This window comes from Alexandromys fortis, unplaced genomic scaffold (genome assembly GCF_014885135.2).
Source record: "Alexandromys fortis isolate MF-2015 unplaced genomic scaffold, M_Fortis_MF-2015_v1.1 scaffold_195, whole genome shotgun sequence".
NCBI lineage: Eukaryota > Metazoa > Chordata > Mammalia > Rodentia > Cricetidae > Alexandromys > Alexandromys fortis.
Window position 1 is genome coordinate 2,141,712 of NW_026068105.1, and position 13,012 is coordinate 2,154,723.

Below are 13,012 nucleotides of genomic sequence, written 5' to 3' on the forward strand. Positions count from 1 at the left end.
AGTGGTCCCGCCTAACTCAGCAAATAAACAAGTGCTCCTGGGCACTGCCTAGATGCTCCAAAATACTTTAAATGCTGAGGGTGGGGGAGACTACAGAAAGTGGGAAGGCATAACCCACGCCATATAATCTTGTGGTCACTAGCTGTAAATACATAAACTAAAAAACAGTCTAAATATAAGTAGATTGTATTGATGGCTCTCAAACCATCAATATGGGTTCAGAGACTGGTACAAGCCGCAGGGAGCAAAGTTACCTTGGCTCTAAACTATGGGAGCTGTTGAAGAGAAAGAGGGGAGATCTGCAGCACATGTTTCTGAAGGAATTACCAAAACAAAACAACATTCCTTTTTTTTTTTTTCAAATGGCAACAACATTTAACTCTTACTTTTGAAATCATTATCTGCACATTTCTTAGGCAAGTGCTTTCAGCAGAGACAACTCTAGCTCCAGGTGCACATCATAATTGTCTGAAGTCAATCAGGACATTCTATCCTCCTCGCATTAGCCACTGATTTAGGAGTGGGCGTGTAACCCAAGCCTAAGCCAATTACTACATCTTACTCCTCAGGGTCCAGTAATTAATTTGAAGTAGATAAAGGATTTGGTCCAAGTTAACAACTATACCCTCTCTAGAAAGGCACAGATGGATGTATTGCAGTTGGTAGTGCAGTGTGAGGGGTAAAAACTTTATAATCATTCTAACTGAATCAAGTTAGTGGTAGAAGGAATCTGATTCAATGCAATGTGGTCCTTGGGGGTTAGTATGGACACTCCGGGTACTAGAGTTGAGACTCAGAATGTATCTGGATCCTTGCTAACATCACCTAACCAATAGACCAATCCTTGCCTAAAGCTGTTAGCTGATGTTTTTCAGTTCAATAAGCTAATAAATTTTGTTTATTGTTGGAGACAGCTCAAAGTTATTTTTTTTCAGTGCTTACAGCAGAGAATCCTATCTGATGGATGAACACTCCAAGAGCTTGTAATAATATAAAGGTAAGAAATGAGTTGGGCTTTGACCACAGATTCTCTTGACTAAAGCAAAGGATTCATGTTGATGAACACTGGACAATCATATCAGATAACCAAGAGAGCTCAGATTACAGAGAAACTTGAGTAATACAGCCTGGATTTGTTGGAGCAATTTGGAGTAATGACTTGTTCCTGAAGAAAAGATAATGACATGAATGAAGTGGTAGCCTAGCATTATCAATCAGACAGAGGTATGCATTGGTTGTAGGGGAAAAAACAAAAGCACAAGGAAACCCTCAAGGAGAAGGTTAAGAGAGTAATGCCTATGAGAGTAATGATGGAAAAAGAGAAAAAGATAGATGAGAGGCCATGGAAGAAAAAAGCACTATTTGGTAACATGGACTCTAAACAGAGATAGCCTGAGTTTGCAGCTGACTTCTGCTATTGCTAATTGTTCTCTCCAATATCATGTCTTAGTCACTAATAGTATCATTTCTGGCCAACCATTCATGTCATTATCTCATTCAGTTTTGAAGCTTTAATCTTTTGATATTCAACTTCTTGTGTGTAAAATGTGGCATAACATAGGACCTATTCCTTGAGGTCATCCAGTCATCCTTGTGATTAAATGTGAAAATATTCCAAATGTTTACAAGAGAGTGTATCACAAGTCGTGTTACTAAGTGCTAGCTATTGTGCAAATACTTTGCAAAGACAGACTAAAGAGTGCCTAGTAAGTGAGTTGAATAACAACAACAACAACAATGGCAGAGAGGTAGATTAAGAACATATGCCTTCTAGCTGCCGCTTTGCTTCACCAGCTGTAGTGAAGTCAAACAACTTCTCGACCTTCTAAGGAGCCTGTGATTACTGATCTGTGAAAAATCTATATTTGGATTAGATAACCTACATGGAGGTCTTTAGATTTAACGTTAAGCAATTTGTCCACATTAATCTTTTTCCCAACAGTTGTGAAGTAGACCGAGTATCATACTGTTTCAAGGTGTATAATTAAACGTAGCACTCGAAGGCACAGCTTCAAACTCTAAACACCACACTATTTATTTTAACCTGCTATCTTCAAGCTAAACAATTCGATCATAGCTTTTGGCTACCCTAGAATCAGTATGGTTTTTGTCAATGAAAACAGAAATTGCAGGTACAGTATCAAATGTAATGTGTTGCATGACAGAAAGAGAAGGAACATTGCCAAAGTCTTTTTATGAGAGTATGATTACCTTGATACCCAAACCACACAAAGACATTGCTAAGAAAGAGAATTATAGACCAATCTCACTCATGAACATTAATGCAAAAATACTCAGTAAAATATTGGCCAACCGAATCCAAGAATACATCAGAAAAATCATCCACCATGACCAATTAGACTTTATCTCAGAGATACAGAGATGGTTCAACATACGAAAATCTGTCAATGTAATCTGCCATATAAACAAAAAAAGCCATGATCATCTCATTAGATGCTGAAAAAGCCTTTGACAAAACACAACGTCCCTTCATGATAAAGGTCTTGGAGAGAGCTGGGGTACAAGGAACATACCTAAGTACAATAAAGACAATATACAGCAAGCTAACAGCCAACAGCAAACTAAACAGAGAGAAACTCACAGCGATCCCACTGAAATCAGGAACAAGGCAAGGTTGTCCACTCTCTCCATATCTATTTAATATATACTTGAGGTTCTAGCTAAATCAATAAGACAGAAAAAGGAGATCAAGGGGGATACAAATAGGAAAAGAAGTCAAACTCTCACCATTTGCTGATGATATGATAGTTTACATAAGTGACCCCAAAAATTCTACCAAGGAACTTTAACAACTCATAAACACCTTCAGCAATGTAGCAGGATAAAAGATTAACTTGAAAAATCAGTAGCCCTCCTTTACACAGATGATAAGTGGGCTGAGAAAGAATTCAGAGAAACATCACCCTTCACAATAGCACCAAATAACACAAATTACCTTGGAGTAACTCTAACCAAACAGGTGGAAGACCTGTATGACAAGAACTTTAAATCTTTGAAGAAAGAAATTGAAGAGGTCAGCAGAAAATGGAAAGATTTCCCATACTCTTGGGGAGGAAGAATTAACATAGTAAAAATGGCAATCATAAGTCTGTTAAAAAAATGGCAATCTTACCAAAAGCAATCTACAGATTCAGTGCAATGCCCATCAAAATCTCAGCAAAAATTTTCACAGACCTTGAAAGAATGGTACTCAACTTCATATGGAAAAGCAAGCAAGCAAGCAAGCAAACAAACAAACAAAACATGATAGCCAAAATAATCCTATATTCCTGTACAATAAAAGAACTTCTGGAGGGATCACAATCCCTGACTTCAAACTCTACTACAGAGATGCAGTACTGAAAACAGCCTGGTATTGGCATAAGAACAGACAGGAGGACCAGTGGAACTGAATTTAAGACCCAGATATTAATCCACACACCTGTGAACACCTGATTTTTGACAAAGAAGCAAAAAAAAATCAAATGGAAAAAAGAAAGCATATTCAAAAAATGGTGCTGGCATAACTGGATATCAACATGTAGAAGAATGAAAGTAGATCCATATCTATCGCCATACACAAAATACAAGTCCAAATGGATCAAAGACCTCAACATAAAACCAACCACACTGAACCTCATCACAGAGAAAGTGGGAAGGACACTTGAACGCACTGGCACAGGAGAGCACTTCCTAAATATAACCCCAGTAGCACAGACACTGAGAAAAACAATAAATAAATGGGACCTCCTGAAACTGAAAAGCTTCTGTAAAGCAAAGGACATGGTAAACAAGACAAAACAGCAGCCTGCAGAATGGGAAAAGAGGTCTGATCTTCAAAATACACAAAGAAGTCAAGAAATTGGTTATCAAATGAACAAATAATCCAATAAAAATGAAGTACAGACTTAAGGAGAGAACTCTCAACAGAGGAATCTAAAGTGGCTGAAAGACACTTAAGGAAATGTTCAACAACATTAGCCATCAGAGAAATGCAAATCAAAGCAACTCCAAGATTCCATCATAAACCTGTAAGAATGGCCATGATCAAAAACACTTATGACAATTTATGCTGGAGAGGATGTGGGGAAAAGGGAACACTCCTCCATCGCTGGTGGAAGTACAAACTAGTATAGCCACTTTGGAGGTTATATGGCGGTGTCTCAGAAAATTAGAAAACAACCTATCTCAAGATCCAGCAATACCACTTTTTGGTATATATCCAAAGGATGCTCAATCATTCCACAAGGACATGTGCTCAACTATGTTCATAGCAGCTTTGTTTGTCGTAGCCAGAACCTAGAAATGACCTAAATGCCCCTCGACCGAAGAATGGATAAGAAAAACATGGTAGGGGGCTGGAGAGATGGCTCAGCGGTTAAGAGCATTGCCTGCTCTTCCAAAGGTCCTGAGTTCAATTCCCAGCAACCACATGGTGGCTCACTACCATCTGAAATGAGGTCTGGTGCCCTCTTCTGACCTTCAGGCATACACACAGAAAGAATATTGTATACATAATAAATAAATAAATAAATAAATATAAAAAAAAAACAAAAAAAGAAAAACATGGTACATTTGTACCATGGAGTACTACACAGCAGAGAAAAATAATTACATCTTGAAATTTGCAGGCAAATGGATGGAGCTAGAAAATGTCATATTGAGTGAGGTAATCCAGTCCCAGAAAGACAAATATCATAAGTACTCACTCATAAGTGGCTTTTAGACATAAAGCAAGCAAGCAAACAAACAAAAACTAGCCTACAATTCACAATCACAGAAAACCTAGACAATGAAGAGGATACTAAGAGAGACATACATGGTTTTAATATATGCTGGATGTAGAAAAAGACAAGATCTCCTGAGTAAATTGGGAGCATGGGCACCATGAGAGAGGATAGAAGGAAAGGGTAGAGGAGAAAATCATACAGCTCAATAAAAACAATGAAAAAAATTAATGTGTTTTACATAACTGAGAACTTATACTGTCTTCATGAGGGCAGCAATTGCCATCCCGAGGAGAAAAAGATCTCTTAAAATGGTGAGTTAAAATAGGAAAAGATCTTTTGATGAGATCAAAGCATTGGTATGATGCTACAGGGTTTGAAAGAGGGTGAATTTATCACTGGTATGTTAGTGAGAAATTATATTGGTAGAATAGATATTAGCAGGTGTAATTGTCCAGTGAAGACAACCATGTATCTGATGATAAATATTGAAACACATATAGCACAGTAAAGCTATATAATGACCATTTTCTGTCTGCTGGGTCAGCCTCAAGTGATAGCAGTCCTAATGGATAGGCTATTGCACATTTAGATTTGAAAACATGAAAAAATACAGTTGAAGAGGCACAGTGTAATACTTCACATAGACACTGAAGGCTCGAATTTGTAGGCTAATATTTTATAACATGTTATTTATTTCACACAAAGAAAAAATGTGGACAATCAAAATTCTCCAGAATCCAAAGAACTTTTACAATTGAAGGTGACATAGAAAGACTAGGCCTCTCTTGAACAAAATGTCATCAGGAATCTTCTATTTATTTTAAAAAAAAATAGAAAATCAATAAAGCAATCTAGGAGGAAAGGCAGGCTGGTATAGATCACGCTAGAGTAAAAGAAACTAAAGAAAAGCATGGAAAATGGGTCAGGGCCATGACAGTGGTACAAAGAAAATTGGGAGCAATCTAGGATAACAACTTTTTAAATGAACAATTGACATATATAGGGAGCCAAAAATAAGTAAGAACACAATATTAATACACATAATTTTGTGCTTTTTTTTCTGGAAGTTTCAAAGGAAAAACAGCTAAATCAAAATGTAGGCCAGCATGTAGGGAGGGATGTGTAACAAGTTCTTAAGCAATCTAGTAGGAAAAAAAAAAAACCTAGTCACTTATAACGCCAGGCTCCTTACACACTCTTCAAGGTCCAGCTGAGATGCATGGAAACGTAGTAGTACCTGTGTATCCGGGATACCATGATCTGTGAATATTCGAGTCCTCTAAAGAAATCTTATAGTATCTGCATATTACTCATGTATGTTGTGTTGTATATTTTTTAACAATCTCTAGATTATTCATAATACATCACACAATACAAATTCACTATAAGTCATTACTGTGTTATAATGTCTGGCTATACTTATCAGAAAAAAAAACTCATACATATTTACTAGCAAAGCAATCTTTTTAAGACTTTTGATATAAAGTTGGTTGAATCCAACAATGATATAGGGATGGTTTTAATTTGCTGTTTGCATATGGCTATACATTACTACAAACATAAAATTGGGCAAGAAAAAGGAAACAATTTCTGAGTGTAAAAGAATAACATTTTGTTAATGTAAGGTATATAAAGTCAGTAGCATATAGTTATAGAAGACTTCACAAGCATAAAAATAATTTCTCATGTTATATCATCCAGACAGTGCTGATATTTTGAAAAACTTCAGCTACTCACAAATACACAAGTGTTTCATCGGAGACAAAATTTCAATTAAGGTTTGCATAAAACAAACAATGACGTCCATATAATGAGATTTGTAGTACTCAAAATAAAGAATATAGTATTGAGACGTGGGAAATAGCTAAAGAGGATATTACAGACACGGAATTTACTTTTTCAAACTACTGTAAGCAAAAAAATCAGAAATATCTATAATTTCATTATTCTATTTTAGGATAGTGGTGATAAAGTGTTGCTGTTGCTAATCTTTTGAAACATACTTCAAAGAAGTTCAGCCCACAAGATTACTTTATAAAGTCACTTCAAAAAGACCAAGATTATATGCAGTATATAAAAATGATTTAACAAACAAAACCTGACTTCTCCATGGCTATAGAAGAAAACAAGAGACTTAATAAAATGGTGGAACTAGGAGCATGCTTTCAAAAGTCAAAATAAATCTTAAATAGACAGACAAGGAAAATGTAATCTATGATCAGTATAACCAGTATTTCCTTTCAAAGAAATCATCTGAGACAAGAGTAGGTGCTGGGAATTGAACTCAAGACTGGAACTCAGGTGCTGTTAACCACTGAGCCATCTCTCCAGCCCATAAAGTGGACTTTTATTGTAATCCCACACCTATGTGCATATGGATAGCACGAACTGGACATAGTGGAGAAGATGTACAGCAGAGGTGGAGTTGGAGAGAGACGGAAAGAGGGAGTGAGGGATGGATATGGTCAAGATACATTGTGTACGCATAAAGGTTTTGAAGAATACACTTAAACTTAAAATACTGACTTTCAACAGTGTGTCACCATGCGAAACATAATATTAAAAACAGGTATCTGTTACAATATTCCTATATGTTTAGATTTTACCTGTTTTACTGTCATTATAAATGTCATAAATGTTGCCTTGTTGTAACCACACCCACTCTCTTGTATACCTTTAACAACTACCAACTGTTATTTGTCTTCTATGTTTATACTTTTGTTCTTTCAAGCATGTTATACAAATATAGTTGTATAGCACAGAATATTTTGAGGTTGGCCTTTTTATCAAGCATAATTTCCTGGATATGCATGAGTTTTTGTTTTGTATTATTTTCTAATGTTTCAGCTTTTTCACTGGCTTTAAAATTAGTATACAAGTAGTATGTTTCCCTATACCATTTTCATAATCCTTTTGGATGATGTTCTTTCTGTTTCTCTCCCTCATCTCTCTGTCTCAAGCTCTTCACATGTTCTTCCACATCTGCATCTCCCCTTCCATTTTCATCCTCCGTGGTTCCACTGCCTTCTTCCCCAACCGTAAAGCCTCTTATCCCATCCTAGACTCATTTCAATATGTCAAAGAGGGTGAGTTTTCTCACTGATCATAGAGACAAGCCAGTTTCTAATGTGGTAGTAGAAAAACAGAAACACAGGCAGCTGATGACTCCTGAGAGACTCATTTATTGGTTGTCCAATGCAGAGTGGTCAGTCTTGAAACCATTGACATACAAACAACAAAACTGTCTCAAAAGGGGTGTGTGAGTGTGTCTGTGTGTGTGCAGCAATAATCTATTAAAAAGAACCTATCAACTTGAGAGTCAGGGAGCCATAGGAGAGGTGCAAGGCAGGGTAGCTGGGAGGGGTTCGAAGGATAAAATGGAAGGATGAAAGTATTATAATTCCACCACAGTTTTTAAAAGTGAAAATACAAACAAACAACAAAAATGTAGAATAGTTCATTCACAATAAACCTTCATGCTTTGAAATATTGAGCCCCACAATCCATAGTAACTACCACACTGCTTTATTACAGCTCTCCTAACTTGCATCAGCCATGTAGAAAGAAAACATTACAAGTTTCAGTAAGTTTTTAAGCTTACTAGTAAACAGACCTGCATTTAAGTTTTTCTCTCAGAAAATATGAAGCAATTAATAATATCAAAATTTTCAAAGTTATCTTTTGCAATCAGATCTTCAACAAGAAAGAAAGGGAAATTGATAATACTGACTTTGAGAGGATTGATTTGGTTTTCACTAATAATACAATGTCTCTAGCCACTCTAGTCACTTGGGATGTATTTTATTATTAGCCGTGGCTGATCCAAAATTAAAATATGGCTTTAAAGAAAAATATAAATCAGCAGAACATTTTTCTCTCAAACGAAATATAGGAAAACAAAAGCCCCTCTATTTACTAGCCCCTTGAAATTATGTGAGACTGTATTTTTAATAACTATAATTCTATATGTTCAAACTGATTCTCCATCTGAAAAAGCAATAGTGCTTTAAGTCAAACATTTTAAAATATCTTAGTACATTTTATGATTTAACCAGAGTGAGTTGTTAGGCCAGTGGTAAAGTTTCCAGAAGCTGATAACCTAAATTTAGGTGTAGTATTAAAGCTGGTAACACTTGCCAAACTACGTGAAATTAAACATTTGGTTTTTGGAGAATAGACATAGAACAAGAAGTCAAGCTCCAGCAGTTCTCAAAATGGCATCAGTGAGAATCTCCACACATCAGTCTGACTACGGGACAAGGCCAGTTGAGGCTCCCTCTCCTCTACTGCCTAAGGACCTAGCTGGCAGGGGCTAACTGAGAAGACAATGATAATGGCACTGGGATTTGTCTCTACTGAATATACTGACTTTTTGAGATTTTAGTCTGTTTGGATGCACACCTTCCTAAGCCTGGATGGAGGGGGAAGGGCCTTAAACTTCCCAGAGGGCAGAGAACCCTGCCCTCTCTTAGGACTGGAGGGGGGTAGGAGAGGGTGAGTGGGGGAGCAGGAGGGAAGTGGGAGGAAGGGAGGAAGTGAAATTTTGAATGTATTATTTATAAAGCAATAAAAATTAAGAAAAGAATCCCCATACATAAATCTGGAACTTCAATGTTTGATCACGATTTAAGAATAATCTAAATATAAATCTGTCTCCTCAACACACCAATGGAAAATTGATTGCCTTGAGCGTTAAGTGCTGAATGTGATTGAAAAAAAAATATTATCCCTAAAGTGCATGATGAGAAGAAAACTTCAACATAAGTAGCTTTTAGTAAAAATACATACTGGACATCTTTCTATCAAACCCAAGACTTCAAATAAACAATTAATTTATTCCAGATTACTAGTATTCTCTAATATCTTAAACATGGAAGGAAAAACACTTTCTGTGATCACTTACTTACCACTCAATAAACTTTCACTGACTAAATTTTAAAACAAGCAATTGATAATTGAGACTTCGCATACTCAGATTATCTTTAAAAAAAGGAAGCACTATACATAACAGAAACAAGATTCAACAGAACCAAAGTAAGCTATACTAAAGCTCAAATCTTGGAAATGTAAAATGCAAACCTGTAAAATCTATAAGAAAATAGGGTAGAAAATTACATATGGTCATTAGTTTGATGATAAGTACTTAGATATAACACCAAAAGAGAATATAAAAGAAAAATAGATAATTAAGCTTCATTAAAATAAAAAAAACTTCTAATCTGCAACTGACGTCAAGGTTGACCATGCAGCTATCCACAGTGAGCTGGTGGGAAAACTCAAGAGTTAAAAATGCACACTTCTCTTGCAGAAGACCAGAGTTCAGTTCCCAGCATCCACATTAGGAGACCCACAACCACTTGTTACTCTAACTCAAGGGGGCTCTGATACCCTTTTCTAGCCATTATGAGAACCTGCACTTCACATGTACAATTGCCCTTCTTCCATATAACCTTTTAAACGATAGCATCCACAGTCTAGGAGCAATACTTAACAAAACATGTGTCAAAGGACTAGTAGTCAAAATGTACAAGGAAATTTTAAAGTCCAACAGTAAGAAAACAAACTAAGAAAGGATTATAGGACCAGTGATGTCAAGGACACTACAAGAAAACCCACAGAATCAACTAACCGGCTGGAGGATGGGGAGGAGTACCATGAAATGCTGTCTTCTGGGCATGATGCAGCAGTTACAATCATGAACCAATTATCCCTTTGGTAGCCTGCACTGGATCTGCACAAGGTGAAGATAACAAGATCAGTCAACATTCTAGCTTCAGCACTAATTAGAGTCATTGGGTTACCAAAAAGCTAAAAGAGAGTTCATGAAGATGGGCAAGGGATCAGTTGAAAAAGTGGTAGGGGCAGATGAAGATGTGTGTGTGTGTGTGTGTGTGTGTGTGTGTGTGTGTGTGTTTGTGTGTATGTTGTTGATGATGGATGATAAAATATATTCTAAAAATAAGTACATAAATAAAAAATAAATGGCACAAGCCACCAGGCCATACAAAACGGATAAATAAAGTATTCGCTTTAATTGTACACTTAATTTTTTAATTTGTTTGCCCTGGGCTAAAGAAATGGCTCAGTGGTTAAGAACACTTATTGATATTGCAGAAGATTGAAGTTCAGCTCCCAGCACTCAGATGTGGTTCACAACTATCTGTAGCTCTAGTGAGTGTGACGCCCTCTTCTGACTTTTGTCTGCATCATACACACACATGGTGCACATGCAGGCAAAATACTCACACAGATAAAAATAAAATAAACCTCAAAATTGTATACAGCTATGTAACACTATCACGTTAAGTTTAAAAACATTTGTAGCATTCTGCAAGATTTTATATTTCTCTACCTCCAGCTATATCAAGTGACATATTTTAAGTAACCTTCTTGAGAAAGAATTCACATGCCTCACAATTAATACATTTTAAAGCAAATTTAATATCTAAAAATTTTAGCATCATTACTAAAAATTGTGAAACATTTTCATCACTCCAGAAAAAAAAAGAAAACCTTTTCCATTAGCAGATTCTTCCATTATCTCTAAATACCTCCTAATCTGATTTCCATCTCTATTAATTTGCCTGTTATGGTAATTTTATGTAAATAGAATCCTACAAAACTCAGTCTTTGTATCTGATTTCTTTGACTTACAACAAATAAGACCTATTCATGTTACAGAACATGCTAGTAATTTCATTACTTATTATGACTGAGTAATAGTCCCTGGAGTAAACACACTACTTTTGAATAGATATATTCAAAATAGGATAGATATCAGTCCACAAAAATGTGTAACTAACTTTTCCTTTTTCTCTCTATTTTCCCTAGCACCCTTTCTCTAATATTTTGAGCTTCATTCTTTCTTTAAACTTCCCCCCCTTCCTGCCATTTGGCTGCCTGTCCACCATATGACCAAACTCCATGCTGGTTCAAATAAAATTGCATACTATTTTTTCTCTTCCTCTCCTCCATATCCCTCCTCTGGGCAGATGCTGTGATATACAGCGCGCCACCATGAAGCTTTACTTTAAAACCCTAATAAAATTGTACTCGAGCTCTAAAAATTCCAAAAAATTTTACCCTCCAGAGAAACTGAAATCAAAATCACAAAGAATACTGCTTGCCATTCACTATGATGGTTATAAGCAACATTTATATGCGTATTCACAATATATGATGGTTCCAATTTTCTCGTATTCCCACTAGAACATTTTCTTTTCTTTTATTTCTTTCCCCCATTACTTTGCTTTCTAGTTTACTTTGATGACAATTGATTTCTTAACTACATGTTCTGATTTGTAAATATTATATAATGCTCACTTTATATCTATTTTCAACAATGTTTGATAGTTTTCATCATAAAATGTACATATTTAGTGAATTAAGTTCCATTTGAAAATTTTTTCTATGATTTAACGACATTTTAATATTTAGAGTATCTTGTTTCTGTATTATATGGATGCAATTATTTTTATGGACAGAGTTTGTGTCTGTCTCCTTTGCTAAACTCTAGTGAGTTCTCTGTGCTAGCTGTGTATATTTTGGGCATATTGTACTACCTGAGAAAAAAAATAAGAGTTTTTCTTCTTTTTGTTCTTTCCCATTTATTCTGTTCTTTACACATTTGCTGTATTTTATTTCAATTTCGCATTGTATTTTATTGTTCTAGCCAAGATCTTCAGTACAATGAAGCATAGAAGTTGTAATAATGGACAGTTATGCCCTTCTACATGATCTTTAAAAATATCTTCCTTTTTTGATGAGTACATGCATTCTTCTAAAGAATATTTTAGACCCCTTTCATCAGATAAGAAGTTTCCTTATACTTTTAATTGTCAGTTATTTTTCCCTTTTTCACTAAAATCATAGAAGCTAAAACTTTTCTTTTATTGACTTATGTTTAGGCCATGGGTTTTCCGTATGATATTTTTATAGTTCATTACTATTTTCTAATTTAGTTTTGATTTCTTCTTTGACTTCCAATTATATGGGAGTGTATGTCTTAATTTCCTATATTTGAAATTTTCTAGTAATCATTGTCTGTTGATAATTTCTAAATGCTTGTAGTCTGGTCAAATAAAATTATATGATACAAGTCACTTGGTGTCTTATTGAGTCATATACTACAACTGAATAGGTAATTATGTTTTTGGTTTTATATATGTGTCTTCAAAAATTGGCTTCAGTGGTCCATTTATACATGTACATTTTATCAAACTTTTCCATTTTTATGGAAATATCTCCTTGATCATCATTTTTTTTTTTTTTTTTTTTTTTTT